General features: G+C 37.8%; 1 long non-coding RNA gene across 1 annotated transcript in view; it reads left to right on the top strand.

Moving 5' to 3' along the window:
• The window catches only part of LOC114140247 (uncharacterized), a 130,770-nt gene that overhangs the window by 52,046 nt on the left and 51,524 nt on the right, over positions 1-27,200 (top strand). The window contains exon 3 of the long non-coding RNA XR_003594527.1: positions 10,621-10,730. This is a non-coding gene — a long non-coding RNA (uncharacterized LOC114140247). The remainder of the gene's footprint in view (positions 1-10,620; positions 10,731-27,200) is intronic.

The following is a 27,200-nucleotide window of genomic DNA, read 5'->3' as shown; positions in this document are numbered from 1 at the left end:
GTCCATTCATTTCATAATCTCTGTCAGCATTCATCGTTTGTCCCTGATTCCTGTAACACTGGAGCTCCAGTCATTTGCATTGCCTGCAATGTCAATAATGAGGTCCACCCACCAGCTATGAATATATTTATATAACCAAACTGTCTCATGAAATCAAGGACACCAAGTCGACACAGCACAGTACATGAAGACACTGTGTGGCTGTTCGCTGACCTGCTGCCTTTAAGCTCAATGTGTGCATATTCCTCAGGCATGCTGGATGAACCCTTTGATCATATGATCTTTTCCTGTGGAATATTTGCCGGCTCGCCCTCGAGGCATTTAGCTTTACATCTGAGATTGGCTCGCCTCCAAGCATGCGTTTCCACGCGCACAGATTCTGCTTTCTGCAGAGGACCAGGCAGCAGAGTACATCTGTAAGCCCTACATGTTTACTCGGGTCAAAGAAATAGCGAGAACAAAACGCCCAGAGAAAATATCAGCAATACGCATTCGATCCACACTACGTCTTTCCATTGTCACCCCAAAATGTCCGTTGTTTGCAAGCCTAAATCCATCATTTATGTTTGAATTTGAGAGGAAAGCTCGAGACATTGACACTTATGCCATTATGTATTTTTTACACTTATTTTTTTGTAACGCTGCGTTTTGGTCTGGGCAGAATCCGCGCAGAGTTCAACTGGCTGACAAAGCAAAGAAAATGATTTATGGCTCTGCTCCATCATTCCCAGTAAATAATGGCTGATGCCAGTCTTGGAACAAGCTGTCATTATCTCAGACACGTGCCGTTGTTTCTGTACCATTGTTACATGCATTCCACTTGTCCATTTTGTGTTTTAGATTATATGTGCAAATTAGCTTTAAAAAGATTGTGCTGTATTTTCTGTTTCGTGTAACACTTGCAACTAATTCAGAAATGCATATCTCAGTCTTTAAAAAATGTATGCTACAAATTAGCACATCATCATTGAGACACTGTATAGCGTAAATGAGAATAAATGTCAAATTAATGGTCAAAGAAACAGAAATGTGAAGATGCTAAAGATGTATCAAACGTAGCCAGTGGGACTTTAACTTTGTTTACATTTATACAGCACTCGAATTGGTAAAAGAAACAACAACAACAAAAAACAATAATGCTGCAACACATAGATGGTAATAAAGCATTATTAGTTACCACGCTACAAACATCCCCAGCTAATGAATTAAATGCATCCATTCAAAGGAAACCTGTCCTGTCACAGCTGTGTCTGACTTACTTGTAATAATTCGCTTGATGTCATGCTTAATACAAAAATGCTGTTATTTATTTTCATCAGCATGTTACTCGGAAATATGAGATAAAAAAAAACAATTTATGTGATGAAGAACTTCACTATAACAACCCATTGACATATAGGAACAAAAATAATAGTAACTCAAAACACCAACACTTTGTTGCCTACTATCACTCACGTTATATGGAGGGTGTTGCATTCTTGTTTGATTTATTTTTTCTTAATTATCTAAAGTGTCATTACTGAAGATGGTTTTGAATTTGGGTGTTACAGAATGTAGTGACTTTGGTAAAAAAGAAAAGGTTATTAATGTCAAGGAATTCAAAGATGACCCACTAAATGACACTTTTCTGCAAGTCGTCGCCGTTTCGACATAAAGCATCACAGAAAAACGAGCTTAACACGTGTGAACAGCAGCCTCCCTTTTTACGAGGGCAGGTCCCAAGTCGGACTCACTGAGTTGTTTACATGTGATAAATATAGCCAGATCCCGTATTACCAAACAGGAATTAAGATGTTAGTGCACTGCTCTGCGGGGAGGTTGCTGATGGAATGGTTCCGACACTGTCAGCCTTCCCAGTCAGGAAATTAGCCATCCAGCTTGTCAGCTCCCCACTGAGATTCCATCTGAGTACATGGGGAAAGAGCACAGAGCTTCCTCTAAACCGACGAGTATTGGTTTACTAAAATCAGCACTTCACACCATCTCATTGTTTTCTTTTTGTCTTTTTTTTTTAGTTTCTCAATATGTTATAATGACTGGCAGTAAAAGGCTTTTAATCAATTCAAAAAATACTAATTGGCATCATATACTGTAGGTGAGTGTAACACCAAAAAGCTGCTGCCTCTTTGCATCCGGAGCTCTGAAAGATTAACTAACTTCATGCTAATGTGGAACCAAGAGCTGGAAATACTCCACATCTTCATCAAATGTCAACTACCTCTGAGAGCTTACCAGCAACCCTTGAATGAACTTTGCAACGGGTGGACTAAGTGGAGCTGTTGAAGGTTAAGCAATTTAGACTCGCTTTGGGTTATTACCTTCCTTCCTTCATTTCTTCTTTAAGACTCTCCTGGTGAGTGCCTCCAGGCTTGAACCAATATTTTCTGTTTCTGGACTGTATTAGTGTCTACTTGCAATATCTGCTCATCTGACCATTATCACAGTTAATCCATTAATTTATGAATCTAAAAGAAGTGTGTGATTCTCAAACATTTCCCAAAGTCGAATGCAATGTTGAATATTGAATTTTCGAACTGGTCCGTTCGTATTCATCATAATATTGGCTGGTAATACTTCGTTTAGTGTACAAATCAATTCGGCGACTACTCAACCTATAAAATGAGCGTTCCAGAGGCAGCTGGATCACATCCAAAGTTAATGGACCAATGGGGGCTCAAAGTCCCCTCGTGACAAAGGTGCAGCATGAGTTTGCCGTGGAACGGTGCGCGTCGGTGCAGAAATGGGTAGCAGCTGGGATTGTAGGTGTGGGCTCACATCAGGGGTGGGCTGGGGGGGCAGTGAGATCTGAGCGTACATGCATCTGGAAGACAACCATGGAATTGAAGGAGCCGGAAAAGTTCCATTAATAAATGTAGTCGGTTGCCGTGTAGCTGTGACGGATGCCGCTGTCGTTCCTCAGAGGAATGTCTGGGTTACCTTGACTAACCTTGTTCAGTGTTGCAAGATGTTTTTTTGTTTTTTCCCCAAATGTTATCTCTTCAATTAATTGATATCAATCCAAGGTAAGGTGAAATAACTGATTAGAAATGTCTTTTGCCATTATAATAAGGCCCAGTGTTTCATTTTAGGCCTTCATTACAAAGCTACACAGACAGAAGGTAATACATTTCTAATTAGTTGTTGAGCTTAAGCACTGCAAGAATGTGCATTGAGAGAATCTCCCTAAATTACGCTTTACAGGCTGCATGATGTCCACATGTGCCAGCACATGCTCCACTGAGCACTTGCCCAATCGCCCTTTTCCTGTCAGCGAGTGGTCTTCCGGGCTAAGCCTCATGAATCTCCTTTTAATGAAGTCTGGGGGCAGGAAGTGCACACTCCCCATCACTGACAAGTCACTGCCCGTCTGCCTTTAATCATCAAGATGACGTCTCTGGTCCCCCGCTGAGTAGTTTTGTTTTAATCCATGTTGATGATGCCTAATAATGACCAACATAGACATAGAGGTGCTTTTCTAAACTCTCCGGATTCTCAAGGCTACCCGGAATAATTTTAAAGCCTCAATCGAGCTCTAGAGACAACACCACTCACATATCTTACTCGTTAAGACATACCAGTATGGTCCTATCAGTGTCCTTGAATCTTTCGCAAACCTCTCTGTCGAATAAAGTCTTGGAAACACAAATATCTGTTTTAACGCATTTAGGCTTGAAAATACAGTGTGGTAAAGATGCATCTACCCTTTTCAAATTTTCTCTTCCTTTAATCACATTTAAAGTTTCTGATCATCAAACAGAAAATGTTGTCAGGCAAAGATAACCTACAGAAATGAATAAGTTTTCAAATAATATTCTGTGGGTTGTGAAACCCACAGTAGGAGTTATAATTTAGAAGTTAAGTTTTCTAGCAATGGAAATTATTTTTATAATAAAAAGTTTTAACTGTTGCGTAATTGCTTCAATCTAATATCTTTTCAGTCCCCATTAAGACAATTTAGGACAGTTAAATATACAACCATGTAGCTGGGTTGGTCCATTGGGGCATTTTATTTTTGCAGACAAGAAAAAAAAATGCCGCCTGAAAAATAACTCGCAGAGGTGTCTCTTATGTATTCTTTATATGCTCTTGCTGTTCCATATTTAAGACGCCTTCATTTTCTTACTAGTTCCTCTGAGATTAAGCGAACACCTTTGATTGTACCAAACTCATCATTTTATGGGTCACAGTCTGAAGGGCAAATGGGAAAGGATGGCGAAAAGCATAATTAGTGGAATGAAAAACATGCACAGTGATGTATTTGGGCTCCAATAGCCATAGTTCATTGCAAAAAATGCTTCAAAAAGACTTGCACAAAATGACCCAACATCTTAAAGATGAATAAAACATTTAGCCTGAATAGTTTTGGTCAACGGTAGTGTGCCCTAACTTGAATTGAAGCCATAATGCACTGAGAACATGATAACACATGAGGCTTTGGACATTATGTCACAATGATTTTTTTTTTTTTTTAACTGTCCTTTTTTATACCTAAAGAGGTCGTGTTCCATTATATGAAACAGGAAAAGAACCAGAAGTGGTCATTTCAACAAGAATTGCAACTATAAATATGTCTGTCAGCGAGTAACACATTGGTTCCAGACCAAGAGGATTAATGCTGTGGAGTGACCAGCTCAATCTGGAGCTTCTTCCAGTAGAAGACATTCATAGCCATGTGCTTATGAATCTGTAGAAAGAAACTTGGAGCTTTTTTTAAAAAAATAAAAAAACACACTGCAATATTTTTTTAGCAAAATAGTAAGTCTGTGGAGGCAATTTCACCCTCCAGTTGATGTGTTTTGATATTTCCTTCTTGAGAGTGTTGTGAATCAGGTGTGTGTGTTTTAGGCTACGCTTACATCGGACCCCTACCTGGAAAATGCCGGTATTTTCAGATGCTGATTTTGAAAAAGTTCCTTGTTGACAACTACAGCTTGAGTCAGCTGTACAGTAGTGGCCACAATATGGCGCTGTGATTTTAGCTTGTGGTCGAAGATCTTCCACCTCACTATGATTCTACTTTGGTTACATGGGTCTTACAGATTGTGGGATTCTTAACTGTTAGTAAGTGGAGCCTATAGTTACTATGTCGTTTAAGTTTCTCTGAAGCGTATCCAACTGTACAGTTGAAAACAAGACACCCCCTCAAACCAAGCCAATGCCAGAATTAATTAAAATCCAAAGCACGCCCACACAACAAACGTCCATTGCAGTTTGGTGACATTTCAACTGAGTTGATACTGACCTAATGTGGTTGATACAGTTGCTTCCCCCATATGTCAAGTAAATCTTCACATTACAACGTTCTCTGCCTACCATTTAAAACCTCAGGCTTGCTGCTTTCTCTTACCAGGTGCTATGAGGTGACAAATAATTAATTTGCAGGAGATTAAGTTATGCAGTCATCTAATTTGGTCACTTGTGAAAATTGTTTAAGCTTCTTAGCTGCTCTGGTAACTTAACAAGATAGCCTTTCCCCTCTTTTATCATGTGAGGATTATGGCTGCAGCTTTTATTAACAAAATAAACAATAGGTCAGCACTAATAACATTGCCAAAAGTTTGCCCGTTGATCAATTAAAGAAATCCCCACAGAGGCAAGCTGCAAATTTACAAAAGGGTAATGGAAATGGATTAGCAACAGTGAAACAAGTATACCACAGAGACCTACAAAACCAAAACATGGTTTCTTATTATTTCCTCTCATTTAAAGCAAAAGGAAACTCATGAGAGCTCAGACAGTTTAGACGTATAGGAGAGAAACTAAAAATATAGGGGAACCAATTCTAAGTACCTGTTTTTCTTTTACTTTGTACTTTATCTAAGATTGTTTTTCATTCCCCTCAGGTTCACAAAAAGAAATGGGTGATTAGCCAGATTAGGAAAACAGCACCCCCTACAGAGACTGATCATTCCTGGAAATCACAGGAGAGGATAACATTCTCAACACCCCGGTCATAAATTGTTGACGACGCACAATCAATAGATTAAAAAAAACAAACCCTGGCTCTGTTCCGTTGCTCTGCCGTGATACCAAACAAGAGGGCTGCTTTCCCGGAAAGATTCATTCAGTCTCTTAAACCCTGATGTCCTGCAGCAAAATGCTGATTCATTCTGTTATGAAAGTTGTGCAGTGCTGTAAATGTGATGCTCTGCGATGCTGAATGAATAATTGTTTTTGAAGAGGGTTTGTATCAAACTGCCAGTGATTACGGAAACAGAGGGGTATGACACTTTATGTAGATTTGCAAAACAACTATATCAGCATTTAAGGCATGTCCAGTCCTTGATTGCTATCTTCCTTCAACACTTAGATGCATCCTTCTCCAACATACCTGACTCATATGAATGGCTCGTTAAAGCTAAATGACTGCAGAGGGACTTCAGTCGTTTTATTTAAGTATGTTGGAGCAAGAATGCAACCTAAACAAATGCATTATGACGTCCCTGTTTTAAGGCATCACCTTTTTCACCCAAGTGAATTTTTTCCCACCTTAATGTGAAAATATTATTCCCAATAATTAGCATTTACTAGACAATGTTGTGGTCTATACAAGATTTTCGGCCACACATACACACGAGTACAATTGAATCAATGATAACTAAACATTTCGTCATGAGTGTGTTGAGTGGAAGAACACATTCATGACACATCCGCTTTGTTTCAGAATATTACTTTAGTACATCTTGACAAAAAAAACCCTTTCCACTATTATACAAAGCAGTCTGTTTTATGTTTACACTGTTTTCCAATAAGATTCTACAATTTTATAGCAAAAACATCCTTTCAATTAGAAGGAAATATTTTTTCTCATGCTTTTTCAAATATACACATACATGTTTGTCTAAGTAATAAATATTGCATCTTTTTTTTCACTACATTGTGTCTAGTCAATGTTATACATTTTTTTATGGTTCCAACTTAAAGTATCTGAGCCGATATGGCGGAATTATCCATCAAAATGAGTTTATTTATTACTGGAAACACTTTATTCATGGAATTCATCTCGCGCCAGAATTTACTACATGCAGAGTAGAACATGGTAAATTTGGTTTATTTATGTACTTTCATTTCAAAACAATTGTCATCTAAAGATATTCTAAGAAAAGAAAAACAGTTTATGCACATAAACATTTCCATTATATTCAAATCAATCTTAAAGATTCAAAGTAAATTACAAACATTCCAACTTGATATCAAAAACACTGAGTCAAGTTCGGTTTATTATTCACTTTTGTTGAAAGTCTTTTTTCTTGCACTGACGCATCGTTATAGACCAACTTCTAATTATTTTTTAAATTTTTAAATTTTTTTATTTGCCTCCATTTGATGTGCCTCCCCACTAATGCCATGTTGTGAGCCTTCATTAATGCATCTAATCCTTGGTTACCTATTCATCAAAGAATATTTTTTATTACGGATTTAAGATTAATATTTCACCTGATAAAACTTTTCACTCAATACAGCATTCGGCCAATCACTGAGCCAGTTAACAAAAAGTAAAGTCGTTCCCCAGGCAGCTTGTAATTTCAGACCTTGGTTCCCACTTTTTCATAGTATATGGTATAATGTTATTAGACAAGCCTCTGCTGTAGCCAGTGCAGCAGGTCATCCAAGATGTCAGTTGGGACTGAATACATAAATTGGAAATTCATTGTTGTCACATAGAACAGACGAAGGCCTCTTCAGCAACAGAGGAATCATACGATTAGTCTGAACATTTTATGAAGAAAAGACAAATGGACGAAAGAAAGAAGAAAAGTCAATTTTATGGATGCAGACTGGTTAATTGCTCTTTTTTGTTCCTGCTTCATGATTCAGCCAAGCGGAAAATTCCTTTATTCGGTTTCAAAACACGTTGTCTAGCTGAGTTGCACATCCGCAAACTCACAGCCCTGGTCAATTTAGAGCCATTATCTGTCTGACGGCGGCGGCTGTTCAACTTTAAAAAACTCATAGAAATAAAAGAATGAAAAGTAAACTTTGCTTGCTTTGGTTGGTTTGTAAAATGATGTTGCTAGCTAAAACATTGCGGTAATCTTAAAAATGGAGATTATACAAAAACTTGCAAAATCATATACTGACTGACTCATTTGTATATTTTTTCACTAAATTTTGTTTTTATTTCCCCTCATAGTGATTTAATTTTTATTATAAATGCTGATGCTATTAGGGATTTAACACTAATGGCTCACAAAATGAAATGATACACTATATATGGTTCACATTAGACAGTACTTTTTGGAAAAAACTAAATAAATTCCCATTTTTATCTTTATAAATAAAGATTGAACACACTCTTCCAGTCTGTCTGTAACTCTGTTGCAAGCCAGTTCTTCAAGAACTACGGAAATGTTGACACAAATTTAACGAATATCACACCTGGAAAGGATGTGCTAATATATACAGTCAAATTTAAATAAATAAGACTACGTGTTCTGAATAGGCTTGTCAGATCAAAAGTACCTTTGAAAATACCAACCTTTATTATAACTTTCAAGTCTTAACACTATTCTAACATCAAATATCTTGTTTAGCTGAAGGTGGAGAACCATCTTAATAGACATAGACACGTAACCATCAGTCTGTTATTATACTCTGCAATATGTTTCATTTTATGATTTGAGTTATTGAAACCAGTTGAGTTTTGAATAACATTTTAATATACTGAATATGACTGTGTGTTTTCCCAATGGCATATTAACCATCTTGATATGACAAAATCCCTGACACATTTTGTTATACTGCTATAAACTAGCATAGGCATTTCTAATTGTATCCATGTCCGATCCCATCAGTAATATTATTCTTTATATAAAAAATGTTTGTTTTAGTATGGCACTTATTTAGGTAAGGACTCACTATATGGACACCAGTTTGATGAAATGGTAACTCATACAATACGGCCACATACAGAGAGACACACTCATTGTATTTGACCCCAAGACTTAATAGCATTAGCTTGAAATCTGTTTTCTGTTGAGGGAACTATTAGCTGCTAATAGTGATGGTACTTCACAGGTGGTGACAACTTGGCAGCATCAGATATAATAAGGTTGATTATCACAGGCTATTGACCACTGAGGTGGCCTTGGAGCTTGGTACAGAGTACAATGGATGCTATCATCGTAACTTATAGTGATACTGGTCAATTGAAGGGCTGAGTGGGGGCTTATGTACAGAAGGAACCTGTATAACTTATTAAAATGATAAACTCTAGCATTACATTTTTCCCCTGTCATTGCCTTCTATGTAGATCGGCTTCCTTTTAAAAAGCAATGATGTGTAACTCCCTCTGTTAGGCCCCATTTACACCAGAATTAATCCTCCCTATCGATCTCCTAGACCGCTACTGTTTGAACATGGCTGGATCAAACCAATCACATCCAGCATTAGAACCCTGAAGCTAACGTATGGGTTGTTCACAAGACTATTATAAAGTTATATTATATACCCTTGTTTACCTTTTTGTTAATTGCTTTAATTGCAAGCTGGAGCTATGCTTCTATTAGCGTTAACACAGATTTTGTGTTTAAACCTGATAATCATAAACATCTCCTAGCAACCACCATAGCTAAAATTATACGTAGATGCTAGTTGGCATTTCGAGACTGCTCAGTTTTCAGTTAGTTATACATTTTATTTAGAGACAGTATGGGCTTCCTTCTAATGAATAAAGTAAATCTATTGACTGAACGGTTGGATGAAGCAAGATTTGATACAGATTTAAAGACAGATTCCATTAAAGCTGCTGAGAAATACATAAAGCATCATTATTTGTAAATCAATTTCAGTGGAAAAAGATGTAAAGGGTGTAGAAAGGAAAGTAAAGGGCCTTCATATTGTATCTAATACCATTGATTACATAAGATCAGACTTTACACAAAATATAAAATTCATGTGATTTATTGGGAGGTGAAGCGATAAACAGTATTTCCAGTCAACTAAAAAATGTCCGCAGATGGTATCCACCTCCAGGTTTTTCTACATTTAAGTTCCTGGATGTTCAGGGGATGCTTGACTAGTGGACTGTGATATTAGACCCTGCGTTGCGACCATGTATGTCCCTCTCCCTCTGCGCCCAGATGAGATGTCGTCAGATTTATGGTTATGGATTACTTACGGAATCTGTCACCGCAGCCACAGATGTTGAGTGTCACTGTGGGAGTGGCGAGAGGAAGTGGAAGAGAGGGAACTTTTACCCGGGGTACACTTGAAGCGATTCACTCCATTTGCAGATACTTGTCAGACTGAAAGGCTCAGAGTGGGAGGCTCATCTTCTCTTCACAGCTAGCTAACAGGGCATGCAATCCAGCCAGATACAGCTGCTCTCAAGGCAGTCATTTTGGCAGGAGTCGCCTCATTTCTCTCATAATCTGGAATGGTTTTCATTCAGCCTTAAATATGATGGAGTACCTTGCAAAGAATGTCTTCCACTTGACCTTTTTTTTGTAATTTGTTGGTTTACAATTATGAAGTAAACATGATTTTACTAGAATTTGCTATTCACCAGGAAATGTCAACGGATTCTGGCGTAGTTGAGGAATTTTTCAAAACAGTTTTGAAAACTATGTTGTCCATTTGTCGTCAACCCCTTTTGTTTTTGCAACCCTTTGCTTTCAGAGTCCAAACATGAAAGGAGTATGTCACAGAAGTACGTCACTGAGACACGGCCCTCCACCTAAGGTGAACCAGTGACGAGAGAAGCAGTCAACGAACCTTTGGAGATACAGGTGAGAGAATCTGTTGGCAGGTCAAATTTGTCCTTCAACTGTTGAAGTTGAAACAGTTGTTTGAAAAAGGGTTGTTTTCAAAACGTCAGACTGTCTGATCAAAGGTCTGATCAAAGGTTTCCGTCTAGCCTTCTCCAGGCACCAGTCATACTCCGAAGGTTTTATGAATACTAGCCACTCCCTCAATATGTGGACGGTATATGTTTTTTGCAGCCGCCTATCCTTTTTATAAAGGTTGGCCTTTTTTTTCCACAGCCTTACTGCTGCCCCAGACATTCACTTGGCAGTTCATTTCTTAGGGCTATCTTGTTCATCCTTGATGATAGTTTTCACACTCCCTTGCTTCTCTCTTTCAAGCTTAATGTGGAGTCTGAGGGTGATGGACTTGGGGTGAAATCCTCCATGCATTGTAAAGAGTGTTCCTTTCTTGGTATCAGTGGCTTTCATCTCCTCCTCTGGCAGGGCTATTATGTTGGTCAAGTATCTGAGAACTGGCAGAGCAACTGTTTGGAACCTCACTTGCTCTTTGTGCTCTGTTGGTATGCCTGCAGTATTCCTTATGATATATGTATACGCCGTTGAGGTGAATAACTGTATCATAGTTTTGCTATTTTCTGGCATAAGACTTGAGGACCTCCTTGTAGAAAAGAGGAAGATTCTGAAACATCGGGCATCCTTAAAGACCTGGCATTGTAATGGCAATGCAATCTTGAGAATTTCAAGTACTGTCACACCTTAATCAAACATTATTTTCTGTCTGGATGCTTTGATATCTTTTATTTTCATGGATGCTTTCTGTTATGTTTGTACTTGTTCTGAACATGAAAGAAAATAGAGTAAGAACATCCTTAAGACTTAAGTGCACTCCATTTTTCACAGTAAGACAGGTTGAGGTTTGTGTTTTCTACTTAGTACATGAATCTAAAGACCTGGCAAATACTGCAATAAAATTCCATACTTTTCTTTTCCTAGGGACCCTGTGGAGTAAACAAATACTCTGTTGTCCACAGCCTCTGTTGATATACTGACAGCCAATAGAGGCCAAGGGGTGAATCTCGTTTTCAGTCACCGAGGTTAAAAAGAGTCAGTCTAGAAGAACAGCTGGTAAGGCTAAGTGGAAATTGACATCACAGATGAACTAACATTTGGCTTTTGGGAGGGCTGGCCTGGTCTGGCATTTAGTGACATTTGTCTTGCTACGGCGATGCATTTGGGAGGTCAAAAGAGCCGAGAAGAGCATAAAAAAACCCTGAAAAAATGGCAGGGTAATTATAGATTGACAACTCATAGGGGACTCATTAGCCAGTTGATCTCTTGACAGAATAGTGGACAGTGAGTAATATTAAATTAACTGATTAAAAGTAAATTATTTTTAAACTCTTCTGTAACATGTGGTGTGCCTTTTTAATGGAGCTCTAATGGAAACTAAATTTAAATATGCCACATAGTTCTCACTGGGTTTTCTCGAGTGACTTAATGTGACAGCAGAAGACTGTAAATGAGTCTCAGGGCAAGCATTTAGGGTGGTAACACCAGAGGGATCAGCAAGGCATCGCTGTTTCTCACTGGAAAACCTGCTGTGAGCTACCCAGGCGGCATCAAAACGTACTTTTGCGTCTGGTGGCACAGGGAAGCTCGCAAGTTGCTGTCAAATTGTAGAGCAATCTGAATATTTAAGGCATCCAACAAATCGATCAAGCAGTAGGATTTTACCTTGCCTTTAATGCACAGTTATTGGTGTCTTTGAATTGATTTTGAGTTGTCTCCCGTCAAAAATAGATTTTAAATCAGTCACAATAAAAAAAAAAAACATGAACAATAATCAACTTATGTCATGGATTTGCTGTGATTAAACCTTTTTTTTGAGAGTTTAAGAGTAAAAATAGCTAACAAAACAGAAAGTCAACCTCTGAATGGGTCAAATTTCCTCCGGGGTGATCTAAAATTGTGATTTCAAACAGTTGATGGCAGTTTTTATCATCAAGTATGATCAGGTTGCTTTGGAAACTCTTTCCCCTGACATAAGTCCAGTGATCATTTGAAAGCTTTACTCAGGTTACCTTTCTCTCTCTTCCTCTTCTTATCAGAAATGCTTAGTCATAAGAAAAGGCTAGGACAAAATAAAAATCTGTATGTTACCAAATGATTTTGCACTAAAATATACAGTACTCTTAGCTGACCCTAGAATTGTCTTGAATAAAACCAGCCATTGCAGACATTTATTTTTCAGCTCTTAGGAGGTTTTAGGTTATGATTCAAACATAAGTAGTTTGCTGCCTGGATGTAGGCGTCGGATTGTTTTGTTGTTGAAGTATTCAAGGCCTTTGCCTGCAGCCAGCTCGTTTAAGACCTGCTGACATGCTGCATTTTAATCTGAAATGCCTGGTAGTTATTTCATGTCAAAATATATTCTTCATTTATTCCTGTAGTAGAGGCAGAATAGCACAGTTGCAGCATGTTAGATCCTCAACAATGGTGTCTTGTACGTTAAATGGTCTTTTCATTCCAAACTCTGTTTTGAATTTAGTTTTGCGGTGGTGGTTAATTAGGGAAAATAAAGTCGAGATGCACTTTTAAATGTGATGGACTACCCCATCTTTTGCCAAATGACCTTTGGAAATAGGCACCAGACTCTCACTACTCTGCAAATCATTGAGGATTTAGAGAGAGTGAATGGAATTAAAGTGAGATGATAGACCTTTAAAAATAAAGCAAATATGAGACAGAATGCTAATTTAAAGAAAACTTAACAGAATCCATAGGCTTCTAATACTATGAGCCAGAATTAAAGGTTTTGGCTACGTCACCAAGCCGACAATGGCAGAACTCGCAACCGGCTCCTGTGCATGTGAATGCACAGAAATAAATGGCAAGAGTTTATTTACAATAACATTAACAATAACAGTCTTAAGTTTTATAACATTTTATGTTTCTTTAACAAACAACAAGATATATTTACATATACATCAGCTTATTTTAATTTGGAGTGAGGTGGATAACTGACAGGTTAATTGCTGAACAACGAAAACATAATCAGGCTCTTTCTATAGTAAAAATAAAGAGAATAAGAATAACCCTGAACATTCAAACAGTTTATATGTCATCTATGACATGACTGTTCTGTGTAGCAGAGTCTCCGTTTTTCTTTTAAATTTGCAAAATTTGAACTAACATATTAGATGGATAGACAGGAAGCTCCTTCAGCTTCTCTAATTTGCTCATTATAAATACTATAGAAGAAGAGGTTGAAAAATTCTTACATTCCAAGTGGAAAACCTAGATAAGTTCAACAAAACAATCTGTAGGAAATGTAGTACAGATTTGAAAGAGAATGTTTTTTTTTTTTGTTTTTTTTTACCATACTTTGAAAAACTCTGGTGTATTTGAAATTGCTACTTTTTTTTTTGTTGAGGGATTTCAGTACATGACACCAGACTGTGGCCCACTTACACGAAAAATGCGCAAGGTCATGACAAGATTACGATCTTGCTTCATACCCTCCTGTGTTTTCAACTCCGTAGGCCTGAAATCAATAATTCTCTGTCTCGTTTTGAATTGGGAGGAGACATTACACTTTCATCTTTTTTCTCATCTGACCTTTAGAACAACAGGCATCATGCTTGAGGAAATACTCTGCAAATCAATGAGGACAGCTCTTTTTATTAACCCTTCTGTCCTGTTTTTGTTTTTCTTTTTTTACTGCTTCCCTGCTCCTATCTTCTCAAATCTTTTAAAAATGATCCATATTAAAAACCTTGGAGCACTCAATCAAGCATAATTTATTCAACTTTTAAAAATTAACCTGCAAATGTAATTACTGTGATGTGCTGAACCTATTGGACTAAACACAAAAAGCTCTCCTTTTTTGTGTCTTTATGAGTTAATTAAATATGTCACGCCAAAAGATGCATCGCGAACATACACAGTCAGTCCAGCACTTGAGGTGATCCCTCCCACCTGCTCGATCTCATGAATGCTCTGATTTGAGGTCTCCATTACGGGTTTATCTGTGGCTGGCAGAGGTTGCAGTGTCACTCTGCTGTGTGCGGCTCCATTGCAGAGGAGCAAATTAAGCCTGACAAGAGCACAGAGAGCTTCTCTGAATAAAGCATCCTGTTTCCAAGCGCCGCTTGTTTCACCAGCGTGGATAAAAATACCTCCACATGTGCCGCAGCGTGTTTTCTGTCGCCGGATCAAAACTGTTTTGAATTCCATTTCAGATTCAATTTCAAATTAATTATGATTGAATGCACATCTGTCTGCTATTGAGGCAGCTCTGTTTTTTTTAATTGTTGTTGTTGTGCCAATAGAAAACGGTTCATACCTTTTGGAATCTGAGGTATTTCCGGGTGCCATCAATCCCCAGTGAATAGGCCACTGTGGTGGCCATTCATCATGACCTTGTTTAATCAATATGAAATCATACATCACAAAAATTTTTATTACAACCCATTTAATCTGGCTTAATAGAATCCAGACTGCTCGTTTTTTAATGTCTGGCCAAAAGAAGGGAACACCTAGCACCGCAAGCAGTCTCATTGTCCTCACTTGACTCTGTTCTGTGTAATTTAAAGGGGTAGTTGAGGTGTGTGTTTTTAAAAACCTGTTTTATATAGTTGCTATGACAAGTTGGTATTTTACTGGCTGCTGACGGCACTCTCTGGTCTCAGTTTAGGGAAACAAAAAGCCGGGAAAGTTACTGTTTGCCGCTTATAATCTCTCGTCACGACATACGTTTGTGTTGCTCATGTCATTTGATGTATTTCTACATCGCATAAACACAAAATCTTACAAAGTATTTTTAGTCTTGTTTCTAGTGTAAATATAAATACCCTTTTAATAAGAGAAAACTAATGTAGAAGTAACTTTTCAGCAGGAAATAGTAATTTGTTTTGAGTCAATAATTCCTAAATATTGATGAAAAATTACTAGTTCCATTGGGAAATTATTTCACTTATAACATGGGACAAATGTCCAGTTATAAGTGAAATAATTTGTCAGTGGAACTAGCACTTATTTAAATCAATATTAATGTACTATTGCCATATAAAACAAACATTTCATACTTGTAAAATCTTGTTTCTGTGTCCCTTTTAGTGTATTTTCTAGTTTCATTAGTTTTATACCGTGTATGGTTGAAACACATTTCAGCAAATAACCATCAAATGTGAAAGTAAACATGCTTTGCTCGCTTTTTATTAAACTCTGTTGTAACACATTCAGTTTGTTTAATGTGAAATAAATGCGAGTACTGATGCTTGCAAAATCCTCAACTTCGAATACACAATTGTAACTATTTCTAGCATGAAGATCCAGGTTTGTGTTTTGTTTTGTTTTTTAAAGAACCAGATAAAGTAATTCTAAAAATGATCATGATTTGAATAGGTTTGCAAAAATAAAATGTTTTTCAAACCCAAAGTTAGAGTTTGTCGCCTTTATCAAAGGCAGTCGCTTTGATGAAGACGAATAACTAGCCAGATATCTCACAGCTGGATAACAGCCTCCAGTCAGATCTCTGTATTCAACCTGCTACTTTTTTTTTTTTTGATTTTCACATGCAGGAAAACATAAACAAATCTCAGGCCTCAAGGTAGAGATGTGTTTCTTTTTTCAAATGAGGCTGGCAAGGCAGAGACACGTTTCCGTTTGGACTTTAAACCGCAGAGCAATATTTACAATAAGTAATCCACCTACTGCAGTCCTCAGCTGTTTTACATCGTTTTAAAGGAGATGGATATGTTTTTCTGAGTGAGACTGCTGCCCCTCTTTCCTCCTCCTCCTGCCCGCTTTTCGATCTAAGCTGATAATATGATTGAAAATGTGAATTACAGTGAGTGTCTCTGCAGTTAGGAATGTGATTAAATCTCCGTTGGGGAAAACCTCGGGATGTATAAACGGCGCTGCGCAAAGGCAGCAAAAGATTAGCTGGTGGCTTGCACTGAGAAATTTAAGGGAAGCGCAGAGAAAAAGCAACCCAGCACGACCGGCGGTGAAGTTATTCAGATCAACGCCTCTCCAGCACTTGATCAATGATATCTACTGAGGGTTGTCTATGAGCAGTCTGCTCAGATGCTTGAGCATGTCAGGAAAGCAAGGATTTATTTGACCCGCTGAGAGCAGAGAGGCACGACACCAGCTGGGTAAACCATTAATGTGGAGTGAATAAAACAAATCTAAGACAAAAGGCAATTGACATCTGGAAGAAGTGGTTAAAAAACACCTATTGAAAACAAGAAGTCAGGTTAAACTGATTATGCTCTGTCCTACTGAGTATTTAAGAAATAAATCAAGATAAAAAGTTTTTTTTTTCTTGAAAATATTATTTGGTAAATTGCTTTTTATGCCTGGAGAGGTTTTAAGGGCCCTCCAGTGATCCCCCTCCAAGCTTCGAGATTTGATTTTGCAAATACTTTAGTCTCATGAGTCAGAAACCCACTATGCATTTTCAAATTATCTTGTGTTTTTAAGTTTTTGCCAAACGTTGACTGCTTTGCATAAGCTGAGCTAGCCCATTAGCCATGTTTAGTTAACTTACCACACCAGAGTCGGGGTCTTCTGTATTCAAAATGTGAAAACATTTTCAGATATTATACTTTATGCATTTTCATTATGCCAAAAATAAATTACTTTACATTTATACTGGCTATGTGGAAGCAAAGGTTATGCTATTTAATATTTAGTCCTCTAATAAGAATATTCTTTCATTAGTAGGCTTCTCATTTCTTCGTTCTCTCTGGGGTATGTTTTATAAATCCATTTCTGTGCTACGAGTAGAGTTTGACTTCTCTATGGCTTTCATAAGGAGTAGTGTTTAAGAATGTCTTATCAAATTGTCCTGTTTTGAAATGTCAAATGTTAAGCAAACATGTCTCTGTTCTTTAAAATTCACTCCAACATGAGCAATATGTTGTTCTTTCCCATGTCTCAACTTATATTTTAAGCTTTTTCTCTGTCCTAGTCTCACAGTGGATGCATTTATTATTGATACTGTGTCTGCTCCTCTATCAAGAAATCATTTCGACACCCACAAATAAAAACTGCTGCCATGCTGCTGCTCCTTTGGTGGATTATCACTGCTAGTACTTGTCTAAATGTACAGCTGTGGCTCAGTCTTCCAGTTTGAAGATTGTGAGTTGTATTTCGTCTTGTCCACATATCAGCGTATTTGGACAAGACACTAAATGCCAAACTGTTTTCAGCTCAAATTGTCAGTCCTTCGTGTCCCTCAGCTGACATGTGGATATAGCCCAGATTTTTGTACTTTTCCTAAAGGCAACTACTGCAACTTTCACAAGTGAAAATTCAAAGAAATCAATCTGCAAGTTGCACCTTTCACAAAAAAGATTAGGGCACCTTTGCCATCTTCGTATCATTTGGGCAAAGACAAATGCAACACGAGGGGGTTGACATCAGACAACCGCTGATGTGCCCATGACTTGCCAAGCGATGTCGTAAAAAGACCAGCATCAGCTGACTTGTACAAGGGCAACTTGTCATTTTGTGAGTCAAGGAGGCGGTGGATTGTGTACGCAGCCAGCAGAAAGACGTTCATGCCTAAACAGGATCAAGAAGACATTTCTGGCAGGAGGTTTAGATAAGTCCTTTCAATTTTAAACATTTGCTCGGGCAACAACAGAATAACTATTCTGAGTTCGTCCTATGCAAATTGGTATTCGAAGTGCTCGCATCGATGCTTTATGACACCACATATATTTTATATACTTGCAGCTGAGAGTGAGATACCATGGCCCTACTTGCAAATTCTAATTCTCCTATGGGAACTCAAAGCCCATTACAATGAATCTAGTTACAGAAAACAAGAGACGGTCACACTTCAGACTAACCATTTTTGCCAGACTGGGATATAGAGTATTGACTAAATTCTCTTAAAAACAACAACAACTAAAAATTGGCGTGCCCTATTCTCCGCTTGACCGCAAAATCCTGTTTGACATAACTTTATTTTCATCTGTATCTGCCCACTTGGGCCATAAACTGGTCTTTGTAGACTTCTGCCTACACCTCCAATTTTTGTTACCTGACTTGCCCCCAGGGAAACTTCTGCTTCCAGTTAGAGGATAGTGCCAGACACACAGCAGAGAATAAAAACTGCAGGTCAGATTATGAGCAAAAGGAAGAAAAATGCATTTTAAAAATGTTTTTCTTTAAGGGAACTCTAAGGAAAGATTTGCTGTTTTCCCAGTGTAGATAATTCATCTTCCTGGTACAAGGATAGAAAAACTGCATCAATATTCTGGTGAGAAATTATCTTTTTTCTATTCACTTTTTCTCCCTTTCTTCACCTCGAGAAGACGGTGTATAAACAAACACACTGTCACCCTTAAGAGGCTGTAGTGAGAACTGCAACTCTGAGTGGACTGCAGCTAAAAGTGGCGTGAATAGGAGCACATGCTTAGTCGTGTGGTCCAAACCACTTCCTAACATGGAAATAAAGTGGCATCCCAACACTTTTCGGATAAGGCAGGCTTAAAAATATTACAAATATACTCAATTACACAGATTATTCAGTGTGAGACTCTGTTTTTTGTGCATCCAGATCAGTGAAACGAATGGTAACCTTTAGTGTTTGTACATTCTTTGCATTTTCCTGACTTCGTGACTGCCACTTATACTTTACCTCTCAAAGGTTGGTTGCAGTCCATTAACATCCACTCTGCCTCAAGTCAGTTCGTATGGTATATTCACAACAGTGTATTTTGGTGCTATAACCTTCACATGCTTCGCCCTATGGCTTTTATATTTGTGTGAAGCCAAACATCTTTATGGCGAGTTTCTCTGAAACTTGGCAAGTCACATCACAACAGTTTTGAGGTACATTTTGTTCAGAGCTCAACTTATCCTTGAAGACATTTTCGCTGCTCGGGGAACAAAATAATCTCTGCGAAGAAGTAACAAAAGAAAAGGGATACGGGTCAAAGTTGATTTCATTTAAAGAAGCTCGGAGAATTATTGTGGGTGTAACGAAGGACAGCCATGGCTTTTGGACACAAATCGGTTGTGAAGAAGAGCATTGAGGTCTAGACGCAAGGTCATCCTCTGATGCCCCCAGCCCGGGTTACTCATGCCTCAAGTATATTTTGTGTGTACGCATCATTGTGTTTTTAAATATATATATATATATATATAGAGAGAGAGAGATGTATATATATATATATGTTCAGTGTTTGCGAGAGTTGTTTCTTTTTGTGTGTCAGCGCACTTACTCATGGGACCAGAGGTTCTTTTAGAGACAGATGGAGATCAGCAGACACACACACACATGCAAACACAGATTAATCTTTGTCAGTACTTGCAGAGCCAGAGGAAACTGTGGAACTACTTTGTGAAGGGACAGAGGAGGACATGCACAAAGAACTTGCAATCATGTGAGATTATGTCATATGAAGGCTAAGACATTGTAACTTGGCTTGCAACTTAATATTGGGACTTGGGGCACTAAGGCACTGTAAGAGCTTTAAGCTTTTTGATAACTTTGACTAGATGTTTTCATTGTGGGCATTGGGGAAGGTTAGATGATGGAAATCACCTGGATTCATAAATACCTAGCCTATTCCAAACGGTTAACAGCCCTCAACATCTTCACGACAAGCAACCTGGCATAACAGAATCACTAATATATACACAAACAAAGCAAGTGAATGCTTTAGGGAGGTAAGAGTGATTATGTTTTGAGCAACACAGTATATTGATTAAAAGTAATACGCCACTTTAGCTATTAGGCGCTTTAGGAAAACATCATGCCCTGTTCAAAATACAGTAAATAGAGCAGCTTCTAGAGAAATAACACCAATGGCATCAGGAAATAGTCAATCTAATCTTTTGACAAGCTATATATAGACCTGAAAGAATGATGCATGCAAGGTAAAGTCAAAACCTCACAATAAGTATTTTGCGTGTGTATTGAATATGGTTCTATCCAGTCTCTTCATGTTAGCTGCGAGGAGCAGGTCTTGGAGGGAAAAGCTTGACATCTTCTTCCCCAGGGACACACTCCAAATCTCCAAAGAAATATCTAGTCACTGAAGCTTGTTCTGTGTTTGCCACAGGGTCACCTACCAATCCTCCAAAGACTTGTAAACAAGAGGCACCCGGATCAGAAGCCCCAAATCAATTCAATCTGAAAAAAATCTTAAACTAAAAATAACGATTAAGTGTAAGTAGTTCAATGCCATTGATTGAACTTAAAATTGTCTTAATTTCTGAAACAGAAAAATAACCTATTTTTAATTATTATTATTTAGTCTTGAAGATGAAAAAGCTGGATTGTTTTTTTTTTTTTTTGGGATGTGTAAGCCTCACAACAACCCAGCACTCTGATCCGCAGAGAGTGAGCTGGAACAATACAAGCTTTGGATGACAAGTGGGGGGTCTGTACATCACCACAAGGGTTTAATAATGTGTCTCTCTCTTACAGCTGGCAGGCAGTGTTACGATCTAGCTGTGTTCATGTGTCTGCACATGGCTCTGTCACATTTACTGCGAGATGACTGCCAACTCCTCTTGCGTGCTTCCCGCAGCAACACTTGAATAAGCCCAAGTGACAGAACTCACTCGGAAATTTAGACCATGAAGGGTAACGGCGGCGCGTGCGCTTGTCGTGCATGTATTCCAGGGTGTTTTTTGCACAAATGCAAGCGGGTAAATCTTTTCGTTTGTGCACTAAGTTAAGATGAAGCTGTTGAGGGAAGAGAACTTTGGTTCTACCCTTGACCTAAGTCAATCTGCCATGTCTAGTTGTCAAATTAAGCACATGAGGGACCCCTCCGATTGTCCCTTTGGCCTCATCTAGTCGACTGAACTTTTTAACTTGCACACAGTAAATGTATCTTCAGGGACTGTCCACCAGATATGAATTATTAACCTGCTGTCACGCAACATCTACAGTAAAGAGTGGCTAAATACGTATACGCCTTAGATGTTTTTGCTCACGTCATATATTTGAGCACATAACACAGTGCTCAAATATATAGATACAATCCTACTTATTTGTGTTCAAATTGTTGAAGGTAAAGATCATAAAATCTTAAGCCAACACTGAGCACCAGTTATGCCAAATGGTTACAAAGGTCGTCGATAAAAGCCAGACATTCCAATTAAACCTGAGGTTGAACATTATTGTTGATGTTTGATTCTGATGAGTGAGAAAATCATTTAGAATGGATACTGGATTGTTTTGCATTGTGTAACTTTTACGTTTTAAACAAACGGCTGATACCCCTGCATCTTTTAACAGAGAACTCTACCATATGGGGGGTATTTAAAACACATGCTTCACCTTGTTTTAGATGCACAGGATTAATCACTGTTCTTTAAGAACTCCAGTGGTGTATGCTAAAGTACTGACTTATATTTTTAAAATGGCATATTATTTATAATTACATTTTTGCTTTAGCTCTCTGTGTTACTATAGTAATGGATTTTTTTCTATTTTTCAATATAATTAAGGATTTGGCCATATGAATGGTTGACCTGAAGACAAGTATTTTCTATAAAACCTTTTAATTCCTTCTTGCATCATCAGTAGAGCTATAATGTTTGTTTTGGCGAAGAAAAATACTCGCAGATTCTGGACTCCAATTTGATTTATCATTTTTCCAAGATACTGTATGCAAGTATGACTAAGCCCATAATTTTTGTTTTATTATTGAATCCCCTGAAAATCTCTTCATACACAATCAGCTGGAGGTCTTGTTAGTCACGGCTGTGTGATGCCTGTTGCTATATAACACCCTCTGGAGTCAACAAAAAAGAAAAAGAAAAAAAGTGATGTTTACTGGTTCAAAATAGAAGCAAAGCACTTTAATTCCTTGCTTTGCTCTTTCACTTGATCGTGTGCTCTAGTGATCACTTTTGAATCTTTGAAGGTCTGAAAGAAAAAAGCCTTTTCATTATTTTTTGCAGGAAACAAAAGAACCTATGCACAAAAATATTTGTTGCAAACGAAACCAATAGTTTTATTCTTTCTTTCTTATCCCAGAAGAAAATGGCATGTGGAACAGGCTTGTTTTGATCCACATTTAGTTCTGTGTTCGCAGTTCCGTGTCTCGTTTGGACTTTTGAAAGGATTTGGAAGACATGACATAATCTATCAATTATTTTTTCACCCCAACATAGTGGGAGCAGGATCAAATGTACACTGGAGGTCTGAAGTAGGGCTACAGTGGACATTTATCTATAAATTAAGGTTTGGCACAATCTTTGCCAAATGAATCAAAAAGGCTCCTGGAACTCATCTCTGGGTTACGCCTGTGGCTACGTGAAGGAGGATAAATGAAGACTGGCTTTTCTAACAGGCTGATACAAGATTTCTGCTCTAATAGAAATTATCTACTGCTTCAAAATCTTTTGAGAGTTGTGGAGGAATGCCGGAAGATAACGACTTGTAGCACAGATTTGTTAAGTGTCGTCATTAGCACCAGGAAGTTTCTAGTCATTGAAGTGATTTCATTTTATGAGAACTTGTTTCAGTGTTGTGGATGTTTATATTTAATGAAAATGTAGGCTAAATAGAGGCTTGAAAATAATCGCTACCCATTTTAACAATTGTAAGTCAGATATTTTAGTGAGATGAGACACAAGAGTAGTTTATGTCTACTTAGTGGATGCATCTGTATGTTAATAATATATAAATAAAAGGGCTAAACATGTCTCAATCACTCTATTGCCGGAAAAAAAAAAAAACGTGATTTGATTAGATGAGACTTTCAGTTTATTGCTTCCATTTACTGTCAGTCTTCCATTTTTGATAACTATTTGATGCTTTTGGAAAGAAGGCATTTTTTAAAATAGAAATATTGGAAGAATCTACTTTATTAGTAATAAATTCCTAATTTTTCCTTCGCTCCAAAGGATATAATTTCAATGATTCTTCATTACTCGAATCCAAGCGACTCAACTCTAAAACAGCACATGTTATCCGTTCAGTTTTTTCTGTCTTTTGCAAATGATGGTGTCATTAAACCATTCTCAATTAGCCATCTGGGGGTCGATGGTGAAACAGCTCTCAGACTGTAATCATAGTTCCCCTACCTTGCGTGCCAAACTCTCACTAACCGTCTGGGCCCTCCAGTCCTCCACTCTCAAATGTCCTTATGTGCTTCATAATCACTCTGTGGAAATGTTCACAAATCTGTCCGGGTGTGTGTTTGCGTGTGCGCGTCCGTCTGATTTAATCTCCTTGTATGAACGACTCTATCAAGCGCAAATATGTGTGTCGGTTTTGTCTCGTTGTGAGACCCTGCGTGCGATTGATGATCCCCAAGTGAAAACATTTAGATTGCCTTCTTCTCGGTGCCAGTCTAGATTAGGTTGACGATGAGACCATTCCGCTTTGATTACCATTTTGGCGTTTAACCTGCGCCGATAACAGGGGCTCGTCAGCGAGGGAAGGCTTGGTGGACCAGACAGTTAGTAACATGCAGGCACACACACTTCTCGGATAATTGAGTCATCATGTCTTTGCCAGCAACCACCTTCCTACTTTGCTTCTCAGTGTGTACTTCCTCGCTAATCCCCATTTTTTATATATTTTTTTTGTTGTATGCTCACGGCACCAGGAGGCTATTTGGATTAAAAGCACATGCCAAGTGTGACATGTGAAGGTCTCTTTTTTTTCCGATTCATGCTCCGAGGTACCTCTGCACCAAGTACCATACAACATGATGCTTGACTCTGACAGTATATGCAAATCAAGTGATTATCTCCCTTACACAGAGAGTTCTCATTTACACATACCACTAAGCTTTATCAAGTGTGCACGGTAAGCTAAGAGTGATTCACAGTTCCAGATAGAATGACAAAAATACTTTTTTTACCCCAAAATATTGTAGTGCTAAGTTTATTTGCGACATATTCGGTAAAGGTTTGTTATTTATGTAACATGTTTCATGTGCTAAAAAATACAAAAAGATGAAAACATAAATGAAAATGCAAATACAAAAAAAAATGTTGCTTTCCTAAAAAGGTGATGCAAATGTGCACACACACACATGCAAATACACCATAATACAGTACATAAAATAAGATATTAATACAAAATTACAAATAAAAATTAGAATCAAGGGAAAAAGATGTTAAAAACATGCTTGACAAATATAACCATTTGTTTTATTTGTAATTATTTAATAAGAATATTTTTAACTTTTATTTCTTACAAGTGAAAAAAAGACAGATGTAGCAAAAACAGTAATGTGGTTTATGAAATTGATATCAATTACACCTGCATTTTGCACTTTATTATTGCCTTTAACAGTCTATGGAGTTTGGCTTCAATTTGGTGTCAGAGGTTTTGCACCAGTGATTTTTCTAATTGTCTAATTTGCTAAATTGTCAGACATTCATGCACCGATATCTGTGATACGTTGCATAAGCGTAGTCAAAACATGTAGATTTGTAAATTTTATGCATAGTGGTAATTTATTTGGTGATCCAAGAGATACAAGGAATGTTGTATTTCAATAAGTTGTACGTTAATAAGTACCGTGTCTACATATACTTTCTATTTCGTTGCTTATTCAGTCAGCCTTAAATTGCTAACATGATTAGCTAACAATGGATCTTCCAGAGATGAAACAGACTTGCGAAATGTATTGATAAATGGCTTCTTTCATCCTGCAGATCCGGCTGTTACTCAGCATTACTGTGAACGGCCATAAGACAGAAAGATGTAATTAATCACAGTTCATTTATAAATTAACAAAATGGATACATATGTTTTCAAACACACCCAGATTGGTTTTGGTAGTTTGTCTCCTTGAAGAAATTAAATCTTATTTTGAAAGCTGCTTTTTCATTAAAGTCTGAAGGGAAAATAAATACTAAAGTAATGTGTGATGACACAATAGTTTTTCAATGCACTGTACATCCAGTGGTAAGGTGCCCGGGTTATTTGGCTTTTACATTACGTGACCTATTGTTTCCTTTGATTTATTGGTCTTATTTTGACCAAAAAGGTCAAAATGTCAGTTCCTCAGATGTATTGCACAGTTCCTTTAAACATTTAGCGAACTTACTTTTGTTGCTAGTCTTGGTATAATCTACAAACTGTAGATTTAAACTGTATGTAAGCTTGGAATGAGACATTGTAAAGCAACTTCACAAGATAATGTGTGATTATCTTGCGAACAGTTTGTATTATGGTCACACTCAATGGCTGTTTGTGATTACTGTTGTGTTGCTGGGGTCCACAGTAGGAAGACCTGAGCATCTGATAATAAAATATACTTTATCATTTCTGCCTTGAAGAAGTTTGCTATGCAGGTTCAATCAATGGGGAGTTGACCACTAGTATGATGAGTAGATCATTTCTTGCTACCGGGACTTTGTTACATTAGTGGTAATGTCTTCATCTAATTCTTTTTGTCCCAAATGTACCTTAAAGACCTCACCATCAGTTTCAAACTATGTTTTTTTGAGAAAAGATTAATTAAAAAAAAAGAGAGAGAGCTAAGAGTAGGTCACCTTTGGTACTACTCTTCTCTCAGAGCCACTGTAGTCCTGACTCTAAGATTATCTTCCTTTACTAGTTTGTAGTTGAAGTTGAAAGTAAACTGCATTAGTCATGAGCTTGAAAACATTCATTTTGAAAATCTTAAACCCTAGTACCTGATGTAACACTTTTTCTTTCCTTAACACTTTTACGGGGAAGCGGTCCCAAGATGGCAGTGTGTCCAGGTTCTAATGATTCAAAGGTCAATGCAATCTCTACACTCTCTCCTTTGGTTCTTTCAGGGTGGGGAGGGCGTACATGACTGCTTTCTTGAGTGAGTAAATGACATCTGTTTATATTTGTGGTCTTGATGTGTTGGGATGATAGCTGTCTGGTGCTTGTAGTTGTGCCTTGCATTTTATTTGCTTGCTTGAGTGTTCATACTTGATTCAGAAAACAGCTCGGGCCCCAAATCTCTGAGGGCGTGCGCGCGCTCCCATAGTTCATGAATAACTCTTGCTTTAAGATACTGAGAGTGGATTCGGGCAAAGGGGGAACATAAATCTGAGGCTGACACCCTCAGTGAAAGTCATTAGTCAGCCGTCACCGACCCTGGCCCACTGCCATGTCACGGGAGCCGCCTCCCTTCCCCTTTCGTCTCTCCCTCTTTCTCTTCCTTCCTAACAAGGGCCATTTTGCTCAGCCATTTCCTCATCGCTCTAATTCAGCCAATGAAATCAAGTGAAGAATTAATGCTGATGCAGGCCTGCTGGAGACTTAAGGCCAAATGCACACTTACTGTAATAAAACATAAAGAGTTTAAGGTAAATGGATATTCGGTTGTAATAAAATTTAGCAGGAAAGAAATACAAGCAGATTAGCTAAATGGTCGTAGTTATAAAATTTCGCCGTGAGACGGTGCAACTGTTGAACAAATCAATGTGTATTCAGTTGTATCTTCTTTTTATGTAACTACATACCATCTTTGCAGTGATCAACCAATTAATATATTTCAGGAATTT

This window comes from Xiphophorus couchianus, chromosome 24, assembly GCF_001444195.1.
Source record: "Xiphophorus couchianus chromosome 24, X_couchianus-1.0, whole genome shotgun sequence".
Lineage (NCBI taxonomy): Eukaryota > Metazoa > Chordata > Actinopteri > Cyprinodontiformes > Poeciliidae > Xiphophorus > Xiphophorus couchianus.
The sequence above is the reverse complement of the archived record's forward strand: the minus strand, read 5'-3'. Positions and strand labels throughout refer to the sequence as shown.